The following is a 23602-nucleotide window of genomic DNA, read 5'->3' as shown; positions in this document are numbered from 1 at the left end:
GAAAAACCATCCGTTTTGGGTATCATTCACATACTGGCTAAAGACATACATTTATTTGTGCATTTGCTGCCCTGTGTCTCCCCTGCATTTATTGTATTAGCAGTTTCAGTTTAAAGTTTATTTTTCTGTAATTCAGATTCCTTGCTTCTTATGCTGGTTGTCATATGAATATGCCTAAGATTAGGATAAAACACTCTTCTTGGTGTTTTCTTTCAGTCCTATCTTGAGTTATTATTTTTTTTTTGGTGTCTTTTTTTTTATTATACTTTATGTTTTAGGGTACATGTGCACAATGTGCAGGTTTGTTACATATGTATCCATGTGCCATGTTGGTTTGCTGCACCCATTAACTCGTCATTTAGCATTAGGTATGTCTCCTAATGCTGTCCCTCCCCCCGCCCCCCACCTCATAACAGTCCCCGGAATGTGATGTTCCCCTTCCTGTGTCCATGAGTTCTCATTGTTCAATTCCCACCTATGAGTGAGAACATGTGGTGTTTGGTTTTTTGTCCTTGCGATAGTTTACTGAGAATGATGTTTTCTAGTTTCATCCATGTCCCTACAAAGGACGTGAACTCATCATTTTTTATGGCTGCATAGTATTCCATGGTGTATATGTGCCACATTTTCTTAATCCAGTCTATCGTTGTTGGACATTTGGGTTGGTTCCAAGTCTTTGCTATTGTGAATAGTGCCGCAATAAACATATGTGTGCATGTGTCTTTATAGCAGCATGATTTATAGTCCTTTGGGTATATACCCAGTAATGGGATGGCTGGGTCAAATGGTATTTCTAGTTCTAGATCCCTGAGGAATCGCCACACTGACTTCTACAATGGTTGAACTAGTTTACAGTCCCACCAACAGTGTAAAAGTGTTCCTATTTCTCCACATCCTCTGCAGCCCCTGTTGTTTCCTGACTTTTTAATGATGGCCATTCTAACTGGTGTGAGATGGTATCTCGTTGTGGTTTTGATTTGCATTTCTCTGATGGCCAGTGATGATGAGCATTTTTTCATGTATTTTTTGGCTGCATAAATGTCTTCTTTTGAGAAGTGTCTGTTCATGTCCTTCACCCACTTTTTGATGGGGTTGTCTTTTTCTTGTAAATTTGTTTGAGTTCATTGTAGATTCTGGATATTAGCCCTTTGTCAGATGAGTAGGTTGCAAAAATTTTCTCCCATTCTGTATGTTGCCTGTTCACTCTGATGGTAGTTTCTTTTGCTGTGCAGAAGCTCTTTAGTTTAATTAGATCCCATTTGTCAATTTTGGCTTTTGTTGCCATTGCTTTTGGTGTTTTAGACATGAAGTCCTTGCCCATGCCTATGTCCTGAATGGTATTGCCTAGGTTTTCTTCTAGGGTTTTTATGGTTTAGGTCTAACATGTAAGTCTTTAATCCATCTTGAATTAATTTTTGTATAAGGTGTAAGGAAGGGATCCAATTTCAGCTTTCTACATATGGCTAGCCAGTTTTCCCAGCACCATTTATTAAATAGGGAATCCTTTCCCCATTGCTTGTTTTTGTCAGGTTTGTCAAAGATCAGATAGTTGTAGATATGCGGCATTATTTCTGAGGGCTCTGTTCTGTTCCATTGATCTATGTCTGTTGTGGTACCAGTACCATGCTGTTTTGGTTACTGTAGCCTTGTAGCATAGTTTGAAGTCAGGTAGCGTGATGCCTCCAGCTTTGTTCTTTTGGCTTAGGATTGACTTGGCGATGCGGGCTCTTTTTTGGTTCCATATGAACTTTAAAGTAGTTTTTTCCAATTCTGTGAAGAAAGACATTGGTAGCTTGATGGGGATGGCATTGAATCTATAAATTACCTTGGGCAGTATGGCCATTTTCACGATATTGATTCTTCCAACCCATGAGCATGGAATGTTCTCCCATTTGTTTGTATCCTCTTTTATTTCATTGAGCAGTGGTTTGTAGTTCTCCTTGAAGAGGTCCTTCACATCCCCTGTAAGTTGGATTCCTAGGTATTTTATTCTCTTTGAAACAATTGTGAATGGGAGTTCACTCATGATGTGGCTCTCTGTTTGTCTGTGATTGGTGTACAAGAATGCTTGTGATTTTCGTACATTGATTTTGTATCCTGAGACTTTGCTGAAGTTGCTTATCAGCTTAAGGAGATTTTGGGCTGAGACAGTGGGGTTTTCTAGATATACAATCATGTCATCTGCAAACAGGGACAATTTGACTTCCTCTTTTCCTAATTGAATACCCTTTATTTCCTTCTCCTGCCTGATTGCCCTGGCCAGAGCTCCCAGCACTATGTTGAATTGGAGTGGTGAGAGAGGGCATCCCTGTCTTGTGCCAGTTTTCAAAGGGAATGCTTCCAGTTTTTGCCCATTCAGTATGATATTGGCTGTGGGTTTGTCATAGATAGCTCTTATTATTTTGAGATACGTCCCATCAATACCTAATTTATTGAGAGTTTTTAGCATGAAGGGTTGCTGAATTTTGTCAAAGTCCTTTTCTGCATCTGTGGAGATAATCATGTGGTTTTTGTCTTTGGTTCTGTTTATATGCTGGATTACATTTATTGGTTTGTGTATGTTGAACCAGCCTTGCATCCCAGGGATGAAGCCCTCTTGATCATTGTGGATAAGCTTTTCGATGTGCTGCTGGATTCGGTTTGCCAGTATTTTATTGAGGATTTTTGCATCAATGTTCATCAAGGATATTGGTCTGAAATTCTCTTTTTTGGTTTTGTCTCTGCCAGGCTTTGGTATCAGGACGATGCTGGCCTCATAAAATGTGTTAGGGAGGATTCCCTCTTTTTCTATCGATTGGAATAGTTTCAGAAGGAATGGTACCAGTTCCTCCTTGTACCTCTGGTAGAATTCAGCTGTGAATCCATCAGGTCCTGGACTCTTTTTGGTTGGTAAGCTACTGATTATTGCCTCAATTTCAGAGCCTGTTATTGGTCTATTCAGAGATTCAACTTCTTCCTGGTTTAATCTTGGGAGGGTGTATGTGTCGAGGAATTTATCCATTTCTTCTAGATTTTCTAGTTTATTTGCGTAGAGGTGTTTGTAGTATTCTCTGATGGTAGACTGTATTTCTGTGGGATCGGTGGTGATATCCCTTTTTTTCATTTTTTATTGCATCTATTTAATTCTTCTCTCTTTTCTTCTTTATTAGTCTTGCTAGCAGTCTATCAATTTTGTTGATCTTTTCAAAAAACCAGCTCCTGGATTCATTAATTTTTTGAAGGGTTTTTTGTGTCTCTATTTCCTTCAGTTCTGCTCTGATTTTAGTTATTTCTAGCCTTCTGCTAGCTTTTGAATGTGTTTGCTCTTGCTTTTCTAGTTCTTTTAATTGTGATGTTAGGGTGTCAATTTTGGATCTTTCCTGCTTTCTCTTGTGGGCATTTAGTGCTATAAATTTCCCTCTACACACTGCTTTGAATGTGTCCCAGAGATTCTGGTATGTTGTGTCTTTGTTCTCATTGGTTTCAAAGAACATCTTTATTTCTGCCTTCATTTCATTATGTACCCAGTAGTCATTCAGGAGCAGGTTGTTCAATTTCCATGTAGTTGAGCGGTTTTGAGTGAGTTTCTTAATCCTGAGTTCTAGTTTGATTGCACTGTGATCTGAGAGACAGTTTGTTATAATTTCTGTTCTTTTACATTTGCTGAGGAGAGCTTTACTTCCAACTATGTGGTCAATTTTGGAATAGGTGTGGTATGGTGCTGAAAAAAATGTATATTCTGTTGATTTGGGGTGGAGAGTTCTGTAGATGTCTATTAGGTCCAGTTTGTGCAGAGCTGAGTTCAATTCCTGGGTATCCTTGTTAACTTTCTGTCTCGTTGATCTGTCTAATGTTGACAGTGGGGTGTTAAAATCTCCCATTACCATTGTGTGGGAGTTTAAGTCCCTTTGTAGGTCACTCAGGACTTGCTTTATGAATCTGGGTGCTCCTGTGTTGGGTGCATATATATTTAGGATAGTTAGCTCTTCTTGTTGAATTGATACCTTTACCATTATGTAATGGCCTTCTTTGTCTCTTTTGATCTTTGTTGGTTTAAAGTCTATTTTATCAGAGACTAGGATTGCAACCCCTGCCTTTTTTTGTTTTCCATTTGCTTGATAGATCTTCCTCCATCCCTTTATTTTGAGTCTATGTGTGTCTCTGCACGTGAGATGGGTTTCCTGAATACAGCACACTGATGGGTCCTGACTCCTTATCCAGTTTTCCAGTCTGTGTCTTTTACTTGGAGCATTTAGCCCATTTACATTTAAAGTTAATATTGTTATGTGTGAATTTGATCCTGTCATTATGATGTTAATTGGTTATTTTGCTCGTTAGTTGCTATAGTTTCTTCCTAGCCTCGATGGTCTTTACAATTTGGCATGTTTTTGCAGTGGCTGGTACCAGTTGTTCCTTTCCATGTTTAGTGCTTCCTTCAGGAGCTCTTTTAGGGCAGGCCTGGTGGTGACAAAATCACTCAGCATTTGCTTGTCTGTAAAGTATTTTATTTCTCCTTCATTTATGAAGCTTAGTTTGGCAGGATATGAAATTCTGGGTTGAAAATTCTTTTCTTTAAGAATGTTGAATATCGGCCCCCACTCTGTTCTGGCTTGTAGAGTTGCTGCTGAGAGATCAGCTGTTAGTCTGATGGGCTTCCCTTTGTGGGTAACCCGACCTTTCTCTCTGGCCGCCCTTAACATTTTTTCCTTCATTTCAACTTTGGTGAATCTGACAATTATGTGTCTTGGAGTTGCTCTTCTCGAGGAGTATCTTTGTGGCGTTCTCTCTATTTCCTGAATGTGAATGTTGGCCTGCCTTGCTAGATTGGGGAAGTTCTCCTGGATAATATCTTGCAGAGTGTTTTCCGACTTGGTTCCATTCTCCCTGTCATTTTCAGGTACACCAGTCAGACGTAGGTTTGGTCTTTTCACATAGTCCCGAATTTCTTGGAGGCTTTGTTCATTTCTTTTTATTCTTTTTTCTCTAAACTTCCCTTCTCGCTTCATTTCATTCATTTCATCTTCCATCACTGATACCCTTTCTTCTAGTTGATCACATCGGCTACTGAGGCTTCTGCAATCTTCGTGTAGTTCTTGAAACTTGGCTTTCAGCTCCATCAGCTCCTTTAAGCCCTTCTCTCCATTGGTTATTCTAGTTATCCATTCGTCTAATTTTTTTTCAAAGTTTTTAACTTCTTTGCCATTGTTTTGAATTTCCTCCCGTAGCTCGGAGTAGTTTGATCGTCTGAAGCCTTCTTCTCTCAACTCATCAAAGTCATTCTCTGTCCAGCTTTGTTCCGTTGCTGGTGAGGAACTGTGTTCCTTTGGAGGAGGAGAGGTGCTCTGCTTTTTAGAGTTTCCAGTTTTTCTGCTCTGTTTTTTCCCCATCTTTGTGGTTTTATCTACTTTTGGTCTTTGATGATGGTGATGTACAGGTGGGTTTTTGGTGTAGATGTCCTTTCTGTTTGTTAGTTTTCCTTCTATCAGACAGGACCCTCAGCTGCAGGTCTGTTGGAGTTTGCTAGAGGTCCACTCCAGACACTGTTTGCCTGGGTGTCAGCAGTGGTGGCTGCAGAACAGCGGATTTTCGTGAGACCACAAATTCAGCTGTCTGATAGTTCCTCTGGAAGTTTTGTCTCAGAGGAGTACCTGGCCGAGTGAGGTGTCAGTCTGTCCCTACTGGGTGGGTGCCTCCCAGTTAGGCTGCTCGGGGTCAGGGACCCACTTTAGGAGGCAGTCTGTCCATTCTCAGATCTCTAGCTGCGTGCTGGGAGAACCACTACTCTCTTGAAAGCTGTCAGACAGGGACATTTAATTCTGCAGAGATTCCTGCTGAGTTTTTGTTTGTCTGTGCCCTGCCCCCAGAGGTGGAGCCTACAGAGGCAGGCAGGCCTCCTTGAGCTGTGGTGGGCTCCACCCAGTTCGAGCTTCCTGGCTGCTTTGTTTACCTAAGCAAGCCTGGGCAATGGCGGGCGCCCCTCCCCCAGCCTCGCTGCCGCCTTGCAGTTTGATCTCAGACTGCTGTGCTAGCAATCAGCGAGACTCCATGGGCATAGGACCCTCCGAGCCAGGTGCGGGCCACAATCTCCTGGTGTGCCGTTTTCCAAGCCCGTTGGAAAAGCACAGTATTAGGGTGGGACTGACCTGATTTTCCAGGTGCCGTCTGTTACCCCTTTCTTTGACTAGGAAAGGGAACTCCCTGACCCCTTGCGCTTCCCGAGTGAGGCAATGCCTCGCCCTGCTTCGCCTCGCACACAGTGCGCTGCACCGACTGTCCTGTACCCACTGTTTGGCACTCCCTAGTGAGATGAACCCGGTACCTCAAACAGAAATGCAGAAATCACCCGTCTTCTGTGTCGCTCAGGCTGGGAGCTGTAGACCGGAGCTGTTCCTATTCGGCCATCTTCATCTTGAGTTATTTTTAATCAAAATGCTAGGCTGAGGTCAACTGATTGTAATTTGTTTATAAGGAAAAAATGGAAGGTGACCTGAAGAATTTTCTCCCCTCCCTTTACCCAAAAGTATTTATTCTTATTTTGAAATGAGAAATTCCTTCAGAATTTCCCAAGATCAAAGAGGGCTATCTCACTGACAGTTAAGACCCTGTTGTCTTCATCTGTAACTTGGCTATTCTTGTCCAAAAGAGGCCTCCTCTGGGTTGGAATTGCATTTAGTTTTAAAGAAACAATTCTGCAGAAAGTGCTTCTTCCATCTAATTAAAATTTCAAAGTTAGAAGAAAAGGCATCTGAAGTTTCCAAGTAGAACTATAACAGACCTAGTGTTTTTGGTATCCCCGTAAGTAAGCATTCTAGCATAAGGGAGGGTTTGCTGGTTGCTCATTGAATGTTGTCTTGGACGCTCACAGACCAACACATGATTGTAAGATAAACTCTTTGGTCTAAAGAGAGAAAACATAAGAGTCTGCAGCTGTAACATGTCTGCTGACCCAAGCTGGAATGCTTTAGTGTATTGTTTCACCTAGTGAGTTTTAGCATTTCCCTCCTCACTTACAAGTTTTCCACCTCAGGCTAAAGGAATGTGGGATATTAAGGAGAATTATTAAGAGAGAAAGGGCAAGTATTTGGAAATGCAAAACCTAGACAAGGTGGAGATGATTTACTGGAGTCAGAGAGGAATTAATAGCATATTAATATCAACATAATTATGGCCCACACACGTCTATCATACTCTCTAGTATTGTGTCCAAGGTCCATAGATGGTCACTGTCTTATTATATGCCTGATCACACTAGCTTCACGACACTTTCAGGTCACCCAGGGGCCACATCTCTTAGACAGCAGAATATTAAGATAATGGCAAACAATAATAAGTTATGACAGTGTGTGAAAAACATGAAAGATTTTATATTCTCTCATGATAGATGTAATTCAAGATGCTACTGCAATAAATTAAAAAATATATATGCTTTTTTGCAAGGATAACCCATGTGTTTTCATGGTCTAACAAAATTAGACAGCATTGTTATTCGTGGCTTGACACCTCTACAATTGCTCCTTTTTAAAGTCGCAAAGCGAGTGTACAATAACTAACCATGCGTTAGACCGAAGGAGAGTTTGAGAATTTTTTCAAGGGGCCTTCACTAATGAAGCAAGCTGTCTTATTTGGGAATCTATAAGCAGCAAAGATAAATATTGCCTAAGACATTTCTGTTGAAATGGTATAAAACACATGGATTACTTACTTCTTTAGGGGTTTTAAATGCTTGGAAACAATGCAGTGAACACAGATATTACTGTGAAGAACATTTCAGCAAATGAGGTTACAAAATGGATGAAACCGAAGAAGTGTCTTATGTTTATATCTTCTCACCTGAAATGATTTAACTATATGGGTGGACCTCATCAACATTCGAAACTTTCTTTCCAAGAGGTTTTTCCTGTAGAATTTTAGGACTTTCTGGCAAGATGCATGACAGGTGCATGCCATTGTTGCTACTGTGGGTCACCGTGGAAACTGCGCTAATGAGGCCATTATGCTGCCTATTTGTGATATTTGGTTGTGAGTTGATGACAATACTATAGAGAAAATAGACACTCAAGCTGTTGAAAAATTTTACAGGTTGACATCAATTATCACTTAGAACTCTTTTCTCAATTTTCTGAGTGAATGAGAATTGTGTTTAAAAAGATACTTTCTGCCTCATTTCTTCTCCAGTTATTTTGAAAAAGCTTAGGTACTGATTTCTTAGGAAAAGAGGAAAGCAGGGAAACTAGAGGCAGGAATTTGTGCTGCACACAACCCAGCCATGACTCCGGGTGCACCAGCTCTTAGGATCTGGGCAGGTAAGCATTTGCCCAGGTATCAGGCTGTCTGTGTGGCTCCACAGAACAAAGATGGGGAAGCAGAGGCATCAGCTTCTCTTGTAGCACAGCGCACAGCCTTCCAGGAGTGGATACACACTTTCTTCCTATTATTAGCCCAAATAATTATCTCAACTCAATAGAAAAAATAGTAATCTGTGCCTGATTGTCCTGAAAATGTTTCATTAATTTACTTGTATTCAGTGAATATAAAACCATAGTTGGTGGTTTTTCAGTAAGTACAGAAAACATATTTGGTGGGTTGTTTTCCATGCGGAGTGTAAATATTGTAGGGCCAAAGTCTTAGTTATCTTTTTTTTTTTTTTTTCGAGATGGAGTCTCGCTCTGTCGCCCAGGCTGGAGTGCAGTGGCGTGATCTCAGCTCACTGCAAGTTCCACCTCCTGGGTTCATGCCATTCTCTTGCCTCAGCCTCCCGAGTAGCTGGGACTATAGGCGCCCACCACCACGCCTGGCTAATTTTTTTTTTTTTTTTTGTATTTTTAGTAGAGACGGGGTTTCACCACGTTAGCCAGGATGGTCTTGATCTTGTGACCTCGTGATCCACCTGCCTCGGCCTCCCAAAGTGCTGGGATTACAGACGTGAGCCACCACGCCCAGCCTAGTTATCTTTTTGATGAAATAAAACTACAGAGGATGGATTCCAGTGTCAGTAAGACAAAGAGTTTCTGCTTCTCTGAGGAAGTAAGTTTGCTATGTAGACACACACACAGAGAAAATGGTCAAAAGTTGCTTTTATAAAATCTGATAATCAATTTTTTTTACATTAGCACCTTACTCCATGAAGATCATAGTATATGAATACAAAATAGTGTGTATGAATGTTGGATGATTTGTGGAAAAAAATCTTAGAGTCATCACTCCCTCCTTTTTCCAAATTCTGTGTATTGTCTCTGATACAGTTCATGCTTATGATTCTTCTACATCATTTCTATGGATCTCCCCCTCAACTTAGTCTCTTCATGTCTCACTTGGATTATTTTGAAAGTCCCATGATTGAGCTTCAACTTTTGAAGCTTTCCCTAATTAAATAAATGCTTAGCAAAGTCCTCAGTTAATGTTCTTTAAAGTGCTATTCTCTTCTTGTTCCATGCTCAATTGATGAATCTCAGACACTAGCCCCATAGAGCAGTTCTCAAATTCACAAGCCACCTAATGCCCCCTGTCATACGTAAGAAGGTGGTCTAGTAAATTTTGGAGTAAAACAATACATATTTCACAAAATCAAAATGTAAGATCAATTACAATTCAGCTAATATTTAATTAAGAGGATATAAGGCATCTCAGTGAATGCATTTTTAAAGTATATAATTTTTTTTTTAGATTTGTACTTAGCTATTCCTACTAAATTTCGGAAAGTTCCTGCTTTATGGAAATTAATCAGTGACTCTAAATGGTTTTTCGAGGTATAAAAACAAAGATAGTAACAGAAATACAAATTTCACAGTCTGGACTAGAAAACATTACTAGTGACCACAACTCAAATACAAATATGAAAAGCATCTTTATTAACCTGGGGTAAAAGCTTCTCTGCGTGGGACAGTTTTACCCAGGCAACTGAACAGGTGGTGCAGGATGAATGTTTGAAAATTGGAACTAACTTGGACCCACTCATCCCCATTTTCCATGGCTGCTGTGCACTTGTGCCAGACGGGAACATGATGTCGTGTTTTCAGTTAGTTTTCAAACAAAACGGGGATAATCTAATATTTTCCGGAATAACCATAGAATAATGTTTTCCAATGTGAACTTGGTGAATTTTATGAATGAAAGAGAAGCAGATATTGGATCCACACAGCCATCATTGAAGGTGGCACATCTAGCATCAAAAACTTCTGTGCGGGACCAGGCACGGTGGTTCACACCTGTAATCCCAGCACTTTGGGAGGCTGAGGCAGTTGGATCACCTTGAGCCCAGGAGTTGGAGACCAGCCTGGGCAACATCAAAACCCTATTAAAAAAAAGAAAGAAAGAAAAAAGTTTCTTGCCACTGTTACAGCCTAGGAATGTCTAAAATCCATCACAAAGTTAGTATTTTGCTTGGAGGGGCAAGTAGAATGAGCTTTTGGAAAGTTTCTTTAACAATTCTTTGATCTGGTAATTCCTGAAAACCTTTGAGGCTGGTGCAAATACTTTTTCATGTAAGGATGAGTCATTCTGTGAGTCCTGGTGCAAGTCAGCCAGAAACTCATGATGGGAGCTTTTGATGAGGGGATATGAAGTTTAAAAATGGAAATAAAACTTTCTTCACGGCACTGATAATTCCTATAAAGGCCATTTCTGTGTGGGATGACATGTACAATTAACATAAAGGATCCTGCTTCCAAGCTCACTGAAATTTTTCGCCAGTTCCCTGAGACCTCTGTCTCTGCTCCTAACTCAGATTGTCTTGAGTCTTCTGTGTAGAGAAAAGGGGATCATTGCAGAGACTATGAACCAAGGCATTAATCTTCACTTCTAAAGCCCAAAAGCATCTCTTGGTCTGAGGCAGAAAAAGTTTGAAAGGGAATTGAGCAGGCTAAAGGTGTTGTAATTTTTCTGCTCTCTCGCAGACTAGGAACCCGCAGCAGGACTGCACAATAGGATGCATAGGGAGGTGGGGACTGCCCTGAAGCTCTGCTCTCAAGCGGAGCCTTGCCGGTGGTGGCTTAATGGAAGTCTTCACTGAAGCTCAGGGGTCTGAGTGTGCACTCTCAAGTGTGTAGTGGAAAGGAGAACGCCAGTCTCCAAGAGCAGCCTGCATGGCATCCTCATTGTGGTGCGGCACCTTCAGTGACAGGACTGGACGCCTTGCGGCAGCTCTGGTGGCTGGTGAGGACAGCCCCAGTTATCCAAGGACACCCTGAGGTACCAAAGGCAGGTGAGCAAGACCATGTTGCTGCCTGAGGTCTGGCAGAGGGAAGAGAAAGGAGCACCAAAACGTGGAGAGCACTGCCCCAGCCTGGGATGGGAGGACTTGGCTCCATCGGCAGCAGGTCGCCATCCCTGAGGACAGTGCAGTGCTGACCTCTTCTTGGGGCCTGAACACACTCCCCTCCCCGCTTTACCAAGGCAACTAGCAAAGCCAGAAGAGACCACAGTTAACTCGGGATGAAGGGGAAGTAAAAGAACCCCTGAAGGAATTTTCAAGGGGCTGCTACCAATACAGACACGAACTGACAGGCTTATCCCTTAACTGGACAGAGACACCTGCTGTGACTACTTTCAGTCTCTGTATCAGCCAGAATTCCAGCTCCTAGTAGAAAGCTTTCTAGGTTATGGAAAAATGAAGTTACATTTGTGATTTAAAAATTTATACCTGCAGAATGATTCTGACGGATTTGCTCAAGTGGCTTTTGTCAGGGTTATAGTCAGTATCTTCTCTAGCCTCAAATTTATATGATGTTGTTGAGGATGACTTAAAATTTTCTTTAAAAGTCTGAAACATGGTGCAGAATGCTTGCACCAAAAGAGTTTTACATTTTCCCCACGCTTGTACTTACTAGAGCCAAGTACATCAAAGGTGTGGATTAAAACCCATGATGCAGGGATCTCTGACACTTGTGATAACATGGATAAACCTGGATGAACCTGGAGGACATTATGTTAAGTGAAATAAGCCAGGCACAGAGAGACAAATACCGTATAGTCTCACTTACATGTGGAATCTAAAGGAAGTGCTCACAGAAGTAGAGAGTAGAATGGTGGTTACCAGAGGCTAGAGGAGAGGGCGGATAGGGAAGGGGGAGATGTTGGTCAGTAGTTACATAGTTTTGGGTAGATAGGAATAATAATTTCTGTTGTTCTTTTGCACAGCATAGTGAATATATAGTTAATAATAAGTGTTGTCTGTTTTGAAATATATGAGAGGATTTTAACTATTCTCATCGCTAAAAGAATGATACATATTTGAGGTGACTGATATGCTGATTAGCCTGATTTGATCATTTTACAGTGTATGCATGTATCCAAACATCACATTGCACCTCATAAGAATGTACAATTATTATTCATCAATTTAAAATAAAATTTAAACACGGGAGTTAGCAAACTTTTTCTGTAAAGAGACAGATGAAAAATGGTTTTGGTATTGTGGACCACATAAGGTCTCTGTTACATTTCTTTTTTTTCTTTTTTCTTTCTCTGTCTTCCCTCCCTCCCTCCCTTCCCTCTCCTTCTCCTCCCTTCCTTCCTTGCTTGCTTCCTTCACTCTTTTTTTCTTTTCCCCTCTTCTCTCTTTCTCTTTTTTTTTTTTTTGAAACACAGTCTTGCTTTGTTGCCCAGGTTTGGAGTGCAGTGGCAAGATCACGGCTCAGTCAGTGTAGCCTCAACCTCTGTGGGCTCAGGTGATCCTCCCACCTCAGCCTCCCAAGTAGCTGGGACCACAGTCACAGGTCGTAACACCCAGCGAACATTTATATATTTTGTAAAGATGGGGTGTCATTATGTTGCTTAGGCTGGTCTTGGATTCCTGGGCTCAAGCAATCCACCCACCTCATTGTCCCAAAATGTTGGGATTACAGGCCTGAGCCACCATACCCAGCCCCCACCCCCCCTTTTTTTTTTAAACACAATGCTTTACAAATGTAAAACCATTCTTAGTTCTCTGGCTATATAAAGCAGGTCATAATCTAGATTTTGGCTGCCAGATCTAATCTAGATTTTTACTAAGCCTGCATGCTAAATATGTCTGGCACCTTCCCTTAAAAAGCTCTCATAGCATTTACCCCATGCCAGTGTGCTTACTAGGTGTTTGTATACTTTTCTTATGCTTTGTGCAATTCTAACTTCCTTGAAGGAAGGGTGCTATCTTATCCTTAGTGCTTAGAGATAAGCTTGGAATCATCCAGGCTCTACCCCTTACTAACTGTGTGACTTTGGACAAATTCCTTTATCTCCCTGAGTTTTTGTTTCCTCAGTTATAAAATGGGATTAGTAAAGTACCTATCATGAAATAGTTAACTTGAGTAAAATAGGTTGTGAAGATTAAATGAATTAATACACATAAAATAGTTAGGTTATTTTACACCAATGTTCAGAGCAGGTGTATCCACAAGAGCCAAAAGAGAAACAACCCAACTGTCCATTGATGGATAAATGGAGAAGCCTAGTGCAGTGTAGGAAGAAAATTCTGGCCCGTACTGTAACACAGATGAACTTTCAAGACATTATGCTAAGGAAAGTAAGCCAGACACAAAAGGATAACTACTACATTATTCCATTTATATGAGGTACCTAGAGTAGTCAAATTCATAGAGACAAGAAATAGAATAGTGGTTACCAGGGGCTGGTAATGGGGGCTATTGTTCAGTGGGTTCAGAGTTTTCATTTGGGAAGATGAAAGAGCTCTAGAGATGGATGGTAGTGATGGTTGCACAGCGTGAATGCACTTAATGCTACTGAACTTTACATATAAAACAGTTCAAATGGTAAATTTCATGTGATGTGTATTACCATAATTAAAAAATTAGTATATGATCTGATCCAAAGTAGCTAAAATCTACTGAGTGCTGCTGAAGCAAAAATTATAATTAGTAGGTTTTTTGTGTTTTTTTTTAAATTTGTTTTGTTTCGTTTTGTTTTGTTTTGGTTTGGTTTTTGAGATAGAGCCTCGCCCTGTCACCCAGGCTGGAGTGCAGTGATGTGATCTCGGCTCACTGCAACCTCCGCTTCCTGGGTTCAAGCGATTCTCCTGCCTCAGCCTTCTGAGTAACTGGGATTACAGGTGCACGCCACCATGCCTGGCTAATTTTTTGTATTTTTAGTAGAGACAGAGTTTCACCATGTTGGCCAGGCTCAACTCCTGACCTCGTGATCTGCCTCGGTCGCCTTGGCCTCCCAAAGTGCTGGGATTACAGGCGTGAGCCACTGCACCCGGCAATTAGTAGTATCAACAGTGGGAGTAAAAGTGGCAGTTAAGCACATTGTTTCACAACATCTAGCTCAGAGGTATGACAAAGCAAACATTAAATAATATGTATAGATGGAATTAAACTTAAGCTTCTATAGTAGAATAATTCAGAATAAAACATGAAATAATGCCAGGTAATGTCAGTTGTTACCGAAGAAATGTCTAAACTCTGAAAGAGCTTGTTAAATTAGGTTATGGCAGCCCATGGTGCAGGGCAGGGGACCGTCAGGTGATGTTTAAGTAGTTTACATGGACTGAATCCCTTATGGTTCCATTTAAACTGGCCACCGCACTGCCAGGCATATGACATTGGCAACTTAAACTCGACAGAGAAACCTCTAAGAATAAGATTAATGCATTTCTCATTCTCTGTGTCACAATTATTCAATTTAAAAAACAGGAAAATATCAAAAATCTCATTATGAAATGGCTGTACCAGTTTTACCTTCTATATTATAAATACAATATGGCCTTTGGTGCATTTAAATTAATTTTATAAGGAGTCCCAATCAGCTGATGAGTAGTTTTAGAATTATTCCTATAATTGTCAACCTGGAGAGCTCTTCACTATTTTATTCCTCCTTCACTGAAAATTAAAGTTCGATTTTATGCCTAATTTTGTACATAATGTGTTGTAAAACATCACCATTTGGGATTATTCCTTCCAATAGGATATGTATTTGTATTATCTGTTTGTAACTAGCTGACACAGGACCATTCTCATAATCCCATTTGATTTTTGTATTGTCAGTAGATACAACGATCTCCCTTTGGTTCAGATTGAAAAAATGTAAAATGATGATGATGATTGTTGACTGTGCTGATAATTCTTTGTATACCATTATTTTGGCTTTAAACTGTTTTAAGTGTGGGCCAGTACAAAAGCTGCTTAAGTCAGATACCTCAGTCTCTATGATGTGATTATTATGTATTGCATGCCTGTATCAAAATATCTCATGTACCTCATGAATATATACACCCTACTACATACCCACAAAAATTAAAAATTAAAAAGGAAAACCAGAAAAAAGTCAGATTTTTCAAAAATTTTACATTTCATTATATTTAGAAAACTTAGCTTTATGGGGTTTTAGAGAACATGGTTTTTCTCCCATGTACCTTCCTATTTATTTTTTATGATGCTCAAAGTTGCTAAGTTTCCACATATTTTAGTAAGAATTAGCAATGCCCTGAATTCCATAGCTTTCATAAAGAATTGCCTGTGTAACCATCTCATCACCACCTCTTTCCTATTACAGGAAAGCAATACGAAGATATTCTGTAGTTAATTTAGATTGCTTGCCAAAATAGTTTTAAACTGATTTGTAATTTTTCCTAAACCAGAATGAGGAATTGTATAGTTTAAAGTATTAATATATATGAAATTGTCATACTGTGTTTCAGACGCTTAGGAAATGTAGAGAAATTATTGTAAAATACATTTTAGAAAAGATGTTGCAACAAGACAAGGACAGAAGTCTGAAGTGTTGTGATGAGGGCCCAGGGAAGCAGGAGGAAGGTGGGGAGACCACAGGATGACCTGGAGCCAAAGAAGAAGGGCCCAGGTCCCAGGGTCTCTACAGCACTGCTGGCCTTCCAGCCACAGTTTTTCTCAATCTTCCTGTCATATCCCTCAAGGAAGTAAGTGGACACTGTAAAGAGCGAGTAATTATAGCACAACAAAAATCAAAAGTCATGATTCTGGAAAGCATTATCAGTAAAAAATGGAGAAATAGTCTGACATCTCTTCATGTTTCCTCTAGAAATTTCTGATTATGTATGTATCCTCTTCCACTCTAATATCCAAACAACTCTCTTACTTCTTTATGCAAAGAAACATGAAAGAATGAAAAGATTAATCACAAGTGTATGATTAATTTTGTATATATAATTTTGCAAATTAATAGATTTTAATGTGTTCAATAAATGTAAATACACAACACATATGTATATATGTGTGTGTATGTACTATGTACTAAATATATACTATATGTATATATATATATATTTAGAGAGAGTCAGTGTGTACTTAATAGTGAAATCCAAATTTCAAGAACTTTATATTTTATATAATGGCACCAGTTTTCCTGAAGCTGAATGTATATGTATGTGTTTGTGTGTGTGTGCGTGTGTGTGTATATTCAGTTGCAGGAATATATACATATATATGGTCAGTGTGTGTGTACACACACACACATATGTCAGTACATACATGGTCAGTGTGTGTGCGTATAAACACACATATATGTATGTCAGTATATATACACATATACATATATGTCAGTATATACTGACTATATAACTATTGACTATATATAGTCATACAGTCATATATACTGACTATATATGTCAGTATACACGTACATATATATTTCAGTATATACTGACTTATATAGGTATAGTCAGATTGTGTATATTCAGCTGCAGGAAAATTGGTGCCATGATATAAAATATGAAATCCTTGAAATTTGGATTTGACTATTAAACCTGACTTTGTTGTCATTAAGTTTACATTGATATTTCCTGGAACATTGATATTTCCTGGAAATGCACATTGCTAAATTTTTCTTCAAAACCAAGATTTCTAAAATATGATGGGGCATTTGATACAAGAAAAGGCAAATAAAGAAAAAGTAGAACTCCATTTGTCATTCTTCTTAAGTGTCTCCTTAAGAAAATTACGTGATCCAAAGTTATTTAGACAGAAGCTTAAGAAATAAAACACTTAATAACTCATGCTAGTATTTGATTATTCTTTTGCTTATCAAGTTTTCTTCTTTTTATGATTATTATACCTTTAATTGCAAACATTCATTGGATTGGCTCAGTAGCATTTTATGTGAGACAACTTTCCATTTTAATAAGTACATATTCTCCTTTGTTAATGTGAAATAGAAGTGCAGGAGTAGAGATGAAATGGATAATTTTGCTAGAAGCAAATTGAAACTGGCTAGGCAAAAGCATATATGTATTTTTGCCCTCTTTTTCTGTTTTTAGAAAGTGCTTGCATTAACTCTCATTCTCAGCCAGAAGCATTAGTTTATTAATGATTCAGAAGGGCTTTCTTTATATATTGAAAACCATGAACTCTTATGTGCACAGTACAATCAGGGAGCAAGCCTGTGGGTTTGAATGGAAATTAACGTTGGTGTATGGGAATGAATTTCATAGACAAGGATAATTTAGAAACCTGTGTGATAAACTGCAAACAGAGTAAATGGAAACATACTGGATCTTTTCCCTCCACTCCTCGTATTTCTCCACTATTAAGATGTCCTTCCACGTGATCATGCTTTCTTGGCACACTGACTAGGTTCAGTGATTAAGAGGCAGAGAAAATAATTACTGAATATTTTTAATACAAAATGAATCGCTCAGGATATTTGTAAGAGCTTTTCAATATCAAGATATTTATTTCCTACATTATAAACTATAACTCCTAATGAAAACTTAGCACCATAGCTTAAAATCATATTAATAAATAAAGGCAAAATTCTTACATTGGGGAAATAACCCATAAATGGTTTGTTATAGCATGTAATCTTTAACTACTTGAAATTTCCACTATTCTGCACAGTGCAATATCCCAAAACAGAATAGGATGTGAGATTTCATTGTTTTGTATGAGGAATCTAGAGGAAAGAAATTGATAAAAATGTATGCAATAACTTAAAAATATAAAGAGTATCAATCTCTGATAGAATAATGTAAATGTAGCAAATATTTAAAATAACTAATCTAATAAGAATTAAATTCCCTTACATTTTCTTCTCCCCTCCCCCTCCTTCCTTTTCCCCTTCTTTCCCCTTCTTTCTCCTTTCCCCCTTTTTCCCTTTTTCCCTTTCCCATTCCCCGAGTAGCTGGGATTACCCTTGTCCCAAGTAGCTGAGATTACAAGCACCCACCACCAGGCCCGGCTGATTTTTATATCTTCCAGTAGAAATGGGGTTTCACCATGTTTACCAGGCTGGTCTCCAACTCCTGGCCTCAGGGCATTCGCCCACCTTGGCCTTACAAAGTGCTGGGATTACAGGTGTGAGCCACCATGCCTGGTCCCCATTTTTCATAAAATCAAAATTCTTGCATATTCCCCTCCTTAGTTTATAGGTCAGAAGCTACACTAAGCTTCCCAGTGTGCCTAGGTGTTAGATGTGCCAATTTACATATACAACGAAGGGCCTGAAAAGTAGGACATTAATACGACGGAAAATATTTTGCCTGAGGATATTGTTTACTAAATTTTTTATCTGTGCCTTTTAATAGTTCTTAGAACTAGTAAGTCCAATGGCATTCTATTTTTATGCTTTTTTTCCTCAGATTTGTAGCATATGACAATGTATGTTACAAATGTTGAATGATTCAGCTTGACTACAGGCCAAACAAAGTAACATCTATAGCAAAATGTGTTTTGGTTGAAGAAATATGTAGATTTTAAAGAAATTAATCTTATTTACTTAGGCAAACAGTATGCTTCAGCAGCATATGTAACTTTAATTAAAATTCATCTAAAATAGGTTGTTAGTACTATGACAGGAAGTAGCATTCAAACAAACAAAATATTCATAAGGATGTTAATATAGATTCGACATGAGAACAAGGAATATTTGGCTGGTCTGATTCTCTTGGGTCACTTTAAAAATTATTTTTAAAATTTTTGAAATTGAGGCATAACTTAAAATACAATTAAATGCATAAAGTGTGCCGTTTGGTTAATATTTACAGATGTATACGCCTGTATTACCAGAGCCCAGATCAAGTTACAGATCATTTCATCACTCCCTTAGCATTTGTTAATACTTTTTATTGATTAGGCACCTCCCACCTATCACTGTTCTACTTTCTATCATATTATTTAGGTTGGCTTGTGCTTTTGAACTTACAAATAGTCATACAGTACCAGAATCATACAGAAGCTTTTGTATCCAGCGCCCTTTGTGAGCATAAGGTTTCTGAGATCCATCCGTGCTGTTGCATGGATTTGTGGCACATTCCCTTCTATTGCTGAGTAGATTTCAGTTGTGCTGTTTATCAATTCTTTTTAAAATGGACACTTGTGGCTTGTTTCCAGTATGGATCTATTATGAATAAATTTCTACAAACATTCTTTTACATCCCTTTTGGGAGTGGAATTTCAGTATGTGAAACTCTAAAGAAACTGTCAAACTATTTCCAAAAGCCCTTGAACATGTTATACTCCTCCCATTGGCAATGTATGTCAATTCCAGTTGCTTCTTACCCTGGTCAACGTTTGGTATTAAAATCATTAACCATTGTAGAAATGTAAGTTAATATCATAGAGAGATAATATGTTCTCTAGGATGGCTAAAATTAAAGAATGACAACACCTGCGAACTATGTTACTCATGGCACCACAAACAACATGAGTTTCAGCATATTTGTATCTGTCTCCTTTGCCCCTGAGGCCCACAGGGGCAATGCAGTAGGGCACGTATGAATATTACACTCATAGCAGACTTGTATTGCAGCTGAGAAATAATGAGCTTGGGGAATCTACTGCAGTTATAGCAAGTAGTAAGTGAGAAAGCTCTTTGTGCGGAAGAAAATGTAACCTCACCTCTCAAGGTTACCAGCTGCATAAACAGCCATGAAAAAAGGGTCCATAAAAGAGCTTTTAGGCCTTTGTAGTCTTAGCACACCCAACAAAACATGTAGAAGTGCAAGCTGCTTAAAGTGGACTGTCTCTCCATACATTATTGTGTATGGATAACATGATCCTATATGGAGATCTTCTAAGAAATCTAGAAATCTAAGACACCAACCAATAAGTGAATTTTAGCAAGTTAACAGGATACAAGGTTAATATACAAAAATCACTTCTTTTTTATGTAGTACTAACAATCTGATTATCAAATTAAGAAAAGAATTTCATTCACAAGAGCATTAAAAAATAAAATACTTAAATGTAGATCTTACAAAAGGTGTGCAGGACCTGTTCATGGAACACTATAAAACTAGCTATTAGAAAATAAAGAATACTCAAGTAAATGGAGAGAGACACTATATTTATAGATTGGAAGAAACTGGAATTGTCCTAACTGTAATAATCCTAATTGTCTTACTTTGTTGGTGGGAATGTAAATGGTGCCACCACCTTGGAGAATAGTTCGGCAGTTTCTTAAAAAGGAAAAGCATGGGCGATGGGCGAGGGCGGACTGCCTCCGGCCTTCCAGCTGCTGCTGCGTGCGTGTGACCAGGGCGACACGGAGACGGCGCGGCGGCTGCTGGAGCCGGGGGCGACGGAGCCAACCGAGCGCGGCATGGAGCCGGCGGGGGCCGAGGCGGCCGGGCCCGGGGCCGCAGCGGCGGCGGCAGTCGGGGCTCCGGTGCCCGTGAACTGCTCGGACCAGGCGGGCAATACCGCACTGCAGTTTGCCGTGGCCGGGGGGCCACGAACCGCTCGCTGGTGCGCTTCCTGCTGCGCCGCGGTGCCTCGGTCAGCAGCCGCAACCACTAGGGCTGGAGCGCGCTCATGCGGGCGGCCAGATGAGGAGAAAAGGCGACCTGATATTTTCCATGCATTGAAAATGGGAAACTTCCAGCTGGTCAAAGAGATTGCTGATGAAGACCCCAGCCACGTGAACTTGGTCAATGGGTACTGGGCGACGCCGGAGCAGCTGGCTGTGGTGCAGCTGCTGGTGGAGAGGCACGCGGATATTGACAAGCAGGACAGCGTGCATGGCTGGACGGTCCTCATGAAGGCAACCTACCATGGGAATAAGGAAATTGTCAAATATCTGCTAAACCAAGGGGCCGATGTCACTCTTCGTGCAAAAAATGGATACATGGCCTTTGACCTGGTGATGCTGCTGAATGATTCCGACACGGAACTTGTTCGACTGCTGGCATCTGCCTGCATGCAGGTGAATAAAGACAAAGGCCGGCCGAGCCACCAGCCGCCCCTGCCCCGCTCGAAGGTCTGACAGCCCTGGAGCATCCCAGTGCTGCCCAATGATAAGGGCGGGCTGAAGTCCTGGTGGAACCGAATGTCCAATCTGTTCCGAAAGCTCAAACTGATGCAGACGCTGCCACGTGGGCTGTCCAGCAACCAGCCTTTGCCTTTCTCTGACGAGCCTGAGCCAGCTCTGGACTCCACAATGAGGGCTGCCCCCCAGGACAAGACAAGCCGCTCTGCACTCCCTGATGCAGCCCCTGTGACCAAAGACAATGGTCCTGGGAGCACAAGCGGAGAAAAGGAAGACACGTTATTGACAACCATGCTTCGAAACGGAGCCCCCCTCACCAGACTCCCGAGTGACAAGCTGAAAGCAGTCATCCCCCCATTCCTACCCCCTTCCAGTTTTGAGCTGTGGAGCTCTGATCGGTCCCCGATGCGTCACAACGGGAAGGCAGACCCCATGAAGACTGTACTGCCCCAGAGAGCCAGCAGGGGCCACCCTGTGGGCGGCGGGGGCACAGACACTACACTCATCAGGCCTGTTAAATTTCCAAGCCTCTCCAGAAGCCCAGCCTCTGTTGCCAATTCTGGAAACTTCAACCACTCGTCTCATTCATCGGGCGGCTCCAGTGGGGCAGGAGGTGTGAGCCGGCACGGTGGGGAGCTGCTTAACCGTTCAGGTGGCAGCATAGACAACGTCTTATCCCAAATCGCTGCCCAGAGGAAAAAAGCAGCCGGATTATCGGAGCAGAAACCCAGCCATCGGTCAAGCCCTGTGGGGCCAGCACCGGGGTCCAGCCCTTCTGAGCTTCCAGCCTCTGCTGCAGGTGGCAGCGTTCCTGTTGGCACGAAATTGGAGACCAGCAAAAGGCCTCCGTCTGGAACTTCCACTACCTCCAAGAGCACCTCTCCAACCTTCACGCCCTCCCCCTCACCCAAAGGGCACACTGCAGAGTCCTCAGTGTCTTCCTCGTCATCGCATCAGCAGTCCAAGAGCAGTGGGGGCTCCAGCAGTGGCACCATCACAGATGAGGATGAACTGACTGGAATCCTTAAGAAATTATCACTTGAGAAATATCAGCCCATTTTTGAGGAACAAGAGGTGGACATGGAAGTGTTCCTTACGCTGACTGACGGTGACTTGAAGGAGCTGGGAATTAAGACAGATGGGTCCAGGCAGCAGATTCTGGCAGCGATTTCTGAGCTCAACGCAGGCAAGGGACGCGAGAGACAAATTTTACAGGAAACCATTCACAACTTTCACTCTTCCTTTGAAAGCAGTGCCAGCAACACCAGGGCCCCTGGCAGCAGCCCCTCCTTGGCTGGGTGGGTGAGGCCAGAAGAAACTGCCTCCGGCAAGAGGTAGCAGCTGCTGAGGTGGCTCTGCTGGCATCGGAGCCCACAGAAGTGAAGAGTGGCCGATGGACCTGCCCTCCAAATGTGCCTGACTCTGAGTCTTGCTATCATTGGGTTTCCCAGCATGGCAGACAGAAAGAAAGATAGTTTGGCCAAGTCGTAGAAGCTGATCCAGTGGGTAAAAAAGGGGCAGGGAACCTGTCTCTTTTGCTCTTGCCTCGGAGCTGCCTGAAGACATGGGCCAGGCCGGAGGCTGGACAACTTTGGACAGATACGCTGACCTGTGCTTCCAAGTAAATGCCTGCTGAAGAGCCCAGGACGCTTTCTGGGAGAATTCTGCAGCCAGAATGAAGGTGCCATCAGCAGGAGGCTGTGAAGCACCATCCTGTCGCTGTCCTTGTCCATTCCTAGCAAGTTAATCATGTCTTGTTAACTAGCAGTTCCTGTTCAACATGTAAAGAGACCTGATGTTTTCCCTAATAAAGCTGATACCAAATTTTGCAGGAAAAAAAAAAAGCAAAAGCATATACTTACCATATAACCCAGCAATTCCACTCCAAAAAATATATGTCCACTCTAAGACTTAAATGTTCATAGCGGCTGGGCACAGTGGCTCACACCTGTAATGCCGGCAGTTTGGGAGGGTGAGGCGGGTGGATCACCTGAGGTCAGGAGTTCGAGACCAGCCTGGCCAACATGGCAAAACCCCTTGTCCACTAAAAATACAAAAATTAGCTGGGCGTGGTGTTGCACGCCAGGAATCCCAGCTACTCGGGTAGCTCAGGCAGGAGAATCGCTTGAACCTGGGAGGTGGAGGTTGCAGTGAGCTGAGATTGCATTGAATCTTGGCCTGGGCAACAGAGCAAGACTTCGCCTTAAAAAAAAAGAAAACAAAAATATATATATATTCACAGCAACATTATTCATAGTAGATGATGTGGTTTGGCTGTGTCCCCACTCAAATCTCATCTTGAATTGTAGCTCTCATAATTCCCATGTGTTGTGGGAAGGATCTGGTGGGAGATAACTGAATCATGGGGGCGGTTTCCCCCATAGTGTTCTTGTAGTTGAGAATCAATCTCACAAGGTCTGATGGTTTTATAAGGGGAAACCGCTTTTGC

At 41.2% G+C, this 23602-nt stretch overlaps 1 protein-coding gene and 1 pseudogene across 2 annotated transcripts in view; both read left to right on the top strand.

The window, feature by feature from the left end:
* Positions 1-23602, top strand: part of LOC100605972 (contactin-associated protein-like 3) — a 268405-nt gene that overhangs the window by 40217 nt on the left and 204586 nt on the right.
* LOC105739045 lies at positions 20368-22997 on the top strand (annotated as a pseudogene). The gene has a single exon (XR_001114913.2). The product of XR_001114913.2 is annotated as an ankyrin repeat and SAM domain-containing protein 6 pseudogene (transcript).

This window comes from Nomascus leucogenys, chromosome 22a, assembly GCF_006542625.1.
Source record: "Nomascus leucogenys isolate Asia chromosome 22a, Asia_NLE_v1, whole genome shotgun sequence".
In the NCBI taxonomy this organism is placed as follows: domain Eukaryota; kingdom Metazoa; phylum Chordata; class Mammalia; order Primates; family Hylobatidae; genus Nomascus; species Nomascus leucogenys.
Note: the sequence above shows the minus strand (reverse complement) of the source record. Positions and strands in the feature narration are given on the sequence as shown.